Source organism: Mandrillus leucophaeus, unplaced genomic scaffold, assembly GCF_000951045.1.
Source record: "Mandrillus leucophaeus isolate KB7577 unplaced genomic scaffold, Mleu.le_1.0 Scaffold40, whole genome shotgun sequence".
Classification (NCBI taxonomy): domain Eukaryota; kingdom Metazoa; phylum Chordata; class Mammalia; order Primates; family Cercopithecidae; genus Mandrillus; species Mandrillus leucophaeus.
In genome coordinates, this window is record NW_012104254.1 from 3,610,841 (window position 1) to 3,617,539 (window position 6,699).

A 6,699-nucleotide genomic window follows, 5' to 3' on the forward strand; every position below is an offset into this window, starting at 1 on the left:
AAAAAAAAAAAAAAAAAAAGATAAAGGGGTTCCACAATAGGCGACTTAGAAGCAGAGGCTCTTTCGCCTATACCTACTGTAACTTCTCCACCTATGGACCCTAAAGGCTACTGTTGCTACTATCGGGCCAGACAGTTACTGTCTCAGCTCTGGGATGCAATTAAAAAACAGTCGAATGGAAAAACAGTGCTGTAGTCATCTTATAATATACCCCTTGTCAACAATGTATACATTCCTGCTAGGTGCCATATTCATTGCTTTAAGCTAAAGTCACATATTACTGGTGAAGTATGCTGCCAATGAAGAAAACAAGTATGATTATCTTCCAACTACTGTGAATGTGTGCTCAGAACTGGTGAAGCTAGTTTTCTGTGTGCTTGTGTCATTCTGTGTCATAAAGAAAGGCCATGGCTGTTGTCTTCTCAAATTTTAGAATTATAACAACAGCTCTTCTATTCAGGATAGTGCTGAAGAGGTATCTAAACTGGATCCAGTGGGCTTCCTTCCTGATTTTATTTTTGTCTATTTTGGCCTTGACTGCTGGGACTAAAACTTTACAGCACAACTTGGCAGGACATGGATTTCATCATGATGCCTTCTTCAGCCCATCCAATTCCTGCCTTCTTTTCAGAATTGAGTGTCCCAGAAAAGACAATTGTACAACAAAGGAATGGACTTTTCCTGAAGCTAAATGGAACACCACAGTCAAGGTTTTCAGTCACGTCCATCTTGGCATGGGCCATGTTCTTATTATAGTCCAGTGTTTTATTTCTTCAATGGCTAATATCTATAATGAAAAGATATTGAAGGAAGGGAACCAGCTCACTGAAACCATCTTCATACAGAACAGCAAACTCTGTTTCTTTGGCATTCTGTTTAATGGGCTGACTCTGGGCCTTCAGAGGAGTAACTGTGATCAGATTAAGAACTGTGGAATTTTTTATGGCCACAATGCATTTTCAGTAGCCCTTATTTTTGTAACTGCATTCCAGGGCCTTTCAGTGGTTTTCATTCTGAAGTTCCTGGACAACATGTTCCATGTCTTAAGGGCCCAGGTTACCACTGCCATTATCACAACAGTGTCTGTCCTGGCCTTTGACTTCAGGCCCTCCCTGGAATTTTTCTTGGAAGCCCCATCAGTCCTTGTCTCTATATTTATTTATATTGCCAGCAAGCCTCAAGGTCCAGAATACACACCTAGGCAAGAAAGGATCCGAGATCTAAGTGGCAATCTTTGGGAGAGTTCCAGTGGGGATGGAGAAGAACTAGAAAGATTTGCCAAACCCAAGAGTGATGAATCAGATGAAGATACTTTCTAACTGGTACCCAAATAGTTGGCAGCTCTCTCGAACCTTATTTTCACATTTTCAGTGTTTGCAATATTTATCTTTTCACTTTGATAAAGCAGAAATGTTTCTAAATCATAATATTATTTGCATATATCTAGCTACTCCCTAAATGGTTCCATCCAAGGCTTAGAGTACTTAAAGGCTAAGAAATTCTAAAGAACTAATATATGAGTAACAATATGAAGAATTCATTAACATCTCAGTACTTGATAAATCAGCAAGATATATTTGCAGATTATTTTCCTTGGCCTTCAAGCTTCCAAAAAACTTGTAATAATCATGTCAGCTATACCTTATGCATACACATAGAGATCAATTTGCCAGATATTCACAATTACGTAGTTCTGGTTCACATGCCAAAGTCTTCCCTTTTTTAACATTATAAATATATAGGTTGTCTCTTGAATTTTGAGGCCCTAGAGATAGTCATTTTGAAAGTAAAGAGCAATGGGACCCTTTCTAAAAATGTTGCTTGAAGGACCTAAATACCTGGCCATACCATAGATTTGGGATGATGCAGTCAGTGCTAAATATTTTGCTGAAGAAGCAGTTTCTCAGACACAAAAATCTCAGAATTTTAATTTTTAGAAATTCATGGGAAATTTGATTTTTGCAATAATATTTTGATGTTTTAAATGTTGGTTCTCTGGTCACCATAGTTACCACTTGTACTTTAAGTCATTTAAACGAGCCATGATGGGACATTTTTAGTTTGAGTATTACAAAATCTTGATGTCATTACTCCTGAATTATTACATTTTGGAGAATAAGAGGGCATTTTATTTTATTAGTTGCTAATTCAAGTTGTGACTATTGTATATCATTCCAAGAGTTGAGATGCGGGCTTCAGAATCATACCAGATTGTCAGTAAAGCTGATACCTAGGAGCTTTTAAAGGGATCCTTTCAAAAGGATCACTTAGCAAACACATGTTGGCTTTTACTGATATATGAATATTATTACTCTAAAAATAGAAAGACCAGTAATATATAAGTCACTTTACAGTGCTACTTCACACTTATAAGTGCATGGTATTTTTCATGGTATTTGCATGCAGCCAGTTAACTCTCATAGATAGAGAAGTCAGGTGATAGATGATTTTTAAAATGAGCAGACAAAAGTGACTTGCTCAGGGTCGTGCAGCTGGGTGATGATAGAAGAGTGGGCTTGAACTGGCAGGCCTGTATGTTTACAGACTACCATACTGTAAATATGAGCTTTATGGTGTCATTCTCAGAAACGTATACATTTCTTCTCTCCTTTCTCTTAAGTTTCATGCAGATGAATATAAGGTAATACTGTTAAATAATTCATTTGTGATATCCACAATAATATGATTGGCAAGAATTGGTGGAAATTTGTAATTAAAATAATTATTTTTTTAAAATGATAAAGGGGATATCATAGCTGACCCCACAGAAATACAAACTACCACCAGAGAACACTACAAACACCTTTATGCAAATAAACTAGAAAATCTAGAAGAAATTGATATATTCCTGAACACATACACCCTCCCAAGACTAAACCAGGAAGAATTCCAACCCCTGAATAGACCAATAAAAGTTCTGAAATTGAGGCAGTAATTAATACCTAATAACAAAAAAAAAACCCAGGATCAGACAGGTTCACAGCTGAAAAAACATCAATATGTCAAACGAGTACATACATCCCATGTTTATGGCAGCAGTATTCACAATAGCAAAGATACAGAATCAACGGATAGGAGTTCACCAATGGATAAATGGGTAAAGAAAATGTAGTACATATACACACAATGGAATGCTATTTGACCATAAAAACTGAAATCATGTCATTTGCAGCAACATGCATGGAACCAGAGATCATTATGTTAAGGAAAATAATGCAGGTACAGAAAGACAAATATTGTATGTTCTCACTCATATGTGGGAGCTAAAAATGTTGATCTCATGGAGGTAGAGAATAGAACGATAGTATCCAGAGGCTGGGAAGTGTGTATGGGTGGGGGGGGGGGGGCGGGGTAAAGAGAGATTGATTAATGGCTACAAACATAAAGTTAGATAGAAGGAATAAGTTCTAACGTTTAGTAGCAAAGTTGGGTGTCTGTAGTTTATACCAATATGTTGTATATTTTTAAATAGCTAGAAGAAAAGACTTGAAACATTTCCAATACATAGAAATGATAACTACTCAAGATGATAAATAGCTCCAATACCCTGGCTTGATTATGACACAATCTATGCATGTGACAGAATATCACATGTGCCCTATAAATATATAAAATGTTATGTATCAATAGAAAATTAATGATAAAAATAAAAGAAACATGTTGTAATAGCATGTTCTCAGCAACAACAAAAAAGAACAGGGAAAGAACTCTGCAATTGCCTTTTATACTATCCTCTGATAATCCTGCTAATTTTATTTATCTAGTTATTTTGATGTTAATTCTTAACGAGCATTAAAATTGTGTCTACTTTGATGTGGAATTTCATGTTTGTCAGAATATGTTTTGCCTAATGGTTTGAAAGAGAGAGAAAGTCTGAAAACCAAAGGACAGAAAGGGAAGAATAAAGTGATTCTAAAACAATTTTGAATTGGTGTTAAGAAGTAGTAAAGGCAAAAGAAAAGCCATTCATAAAAGCTTGGGTAAATGAAAAAGTCATCAAAACAGCCTACTTTGCCTGGGATGGAGAGGGCTCCTAGGATGAGGGACATACAGTGCTGAAGCCAGGATAGTCTGGGGCAAGCAGGGATGACTGGGCATCCTGGAGAGAGCCTGAGGTGTTATGGAATACATGCTATGTGCACCTTATTACTGCCTAAACCCGGAGTGTTCTGAATTCTGAAACCCATGTGTCCGTAAGAGGTCTGAATACACATATACTGTCTCTGGAAGGGACAAAAGCACTGGCCACATTATCTGGGAAAGAAATGGGTGACTAGAAAACAGGGACAGGAGAGACAGTTTTTCACTGCAAATTATTTGCATCTTTACAAATACTGAAATTATTGGGAGGAAATGTGGTCAGCATTAATTTAGGGTCTCTATGCATCTGAAACAATTAAGTTTCCTGGTTATTTATAAAATCAGTGATTTCCAGTACCACTTCAAATTACTCCCTTACTCTTTTTTGGCCATGTGTACTATTACTATGGACTGAATTCTTCCCCCAAGAAATTTATATACTGAAGCCCTGAGCTCCAATTTGATGGTATTTAGAGGTAGAGCCTTTGGGAGATAATTAGGTTATATGAGGTAATGAGGGTGGGTCCCTTATGATGGGATTAATGTCCCTATAAGAAGAGACACTAGAGATCTTACTGTCTTCTCTGCCCTCTCTTCTCCTCTCTACTCCTCTCTTCTCCTCTTCTCTCTCTGTCATTCTGCCATATGTGGACGTATCAAGAAGGCAGCCATCTGCAGGCCAGAAAGAGAGAGCCTTCACCAGCAACTGCATCACCCAGCACATTGATCTTGGACTTCCCAGTCTCCAGAACTGTGAGAAAATAAATTGTCATTGAAACCAAAGGAATTATATTTTCACCAATTGACTTTTAACTTCGCTTAATGATATTTGACACATGACATATTGATCAGGATATTTCATTTTGTGTATAACACCATATGTGTAAGGATACCAAGTAAGACTAAGGCCTTACTTTGGTCCCTGGCCTCAAGAAGCTCATACCAATGATGCAGAAAGTGAATGTATGGACGGTGGGGTGGAGAATAAAAGGTATCAAAGGAAAAACTTTCATTATAGCATCACTTTTAATAATCAAGTTTGAAAACAACCTCAATTTGGAAAATAATTATGTAATAAATAATTATGTAATAAATACAAATATAATTACTAATAAGTCATAGCATTACACATGGTAAATCATTGTGTAGCCATTTATATTTGGTTTATGAGGAATTTTATATGCTATACAAATTTTTACATTGTAATATTAAGTAAAAAACTGGAACACGAAATTATATGTGCAGTATGGTAACAGCTATCTTTAAAAAATAGGAAAAACAGTGTGGTGGTCTTTGGGTGGCAGAGTTATGGATGACTTCTTTCTACTTTTCTATATTTTTTGATGACCTCTATTTTTACAATAGCAACACCTAATGAGACACTATTTTAAGCATTGTATACATTTAACTTACTTAATTTCTCAAAAACCCTTTGAGTTAGGTATGTTGTTATCTCTGCTTTGTAGAAAAGTGAAGAGCAGACTTAGAGTAAATTTCCCATCACACAGCTATTAGGATGTGTAGCCAGGATTTGAATTCAATCTGGCTGCAAGGCTGTATGTGTCCTATAATAAACATGTATTAATTCTTATTACTGGAAGCCTTCTAATACTTTTTAAAGGGAGGTACACACAATTTGCCACAGGAATTCAAAGGAAGAAGATAAGCCCTGCATCCTGGGAATTAGGGAAATCTTAGGAGAAAGGTTGGGTGGGATTTAAACGTGCATTAATTGAAGGAAGGGCATGTCAGATAATGGAACAGCAGGAGCTAAAACAGTCAAATTTAACATTGATGGCCTGCAAACGATGAAGGTACATTGTTTTTGTGCCGTCGTTTACGTTATTTGGTGTCTTTAATCATTCTGTGTCTCCTGGGAGTGCCTATTTTGCTCCTGCACAGAGCTTGCTTTTCCCCCAAAATCCAATACCGCTTCAGAAAATGTCAGAACCAAAAGGTGTAATCTTGGACAACCTCCCATTCAGAGCAAGGACCCCTTTATACAATTCTTAACAAAAAGCTCCTCTATGTCACTAAAGAGCCCATTTCATTTTTAGAAAACTGTAAATCGTTAGAAAATTCTTCTTTATATAGGGGCTTAAATCTAATGCTCCAAAACTTTTAACATTGGTCTGGTTTGTCCCCAGAGGTATTCAAAGTAACACTAAGCACTCCTTAGTTCCTGGGCCCTCAGTTATCAGACTCATCTTGATCTTTTCTTCCCCATGATACAAATGGTAGTTTCTGTCTGCAATTTTCCATGGGACTTGATGCTCAGATCCTTCCCATCATCACTCATTCTTTTCAGGAAACACTGCAGTTTTAGAATGATCCATTTAACATGTTTACTCAAAATTGAACAAGGACCCTCATATGCAGAGAATCGTGAAATAACTACCTATCATGATCTGGGCCCCATCTATTAATGCAGCTTGACTTAGAAGCCTCTTTATACTATTGCCTCTTGTAAGATGTCATCAACCGAAACTACTGTATTTGTTTTTCTTTTTTTTTTGAGACGGAGTCTCTCACTGTCACCGGGGCTGGAGTGCAATGGTGCGATCTCAGCTCACTGCAACCTCTGCCTCCTGGGTTCCAGCGATTCTCCTGCCTCAGCCT

The 6,699-nt window shown here is 37.1% G+C and overlaps 1 pseudogene; it reads left to right on the plus strand.

Moving 5' to 3' along the window:
* The first annotated feature begins 404 nt into the window (after window positions 1-404).
* Window positions 405-1,319, plus strand: LOC105548038 (annotated as a pseudogene).
* Window positions 1,320-6,699: the final 5,380 nt, after the last annotated feature.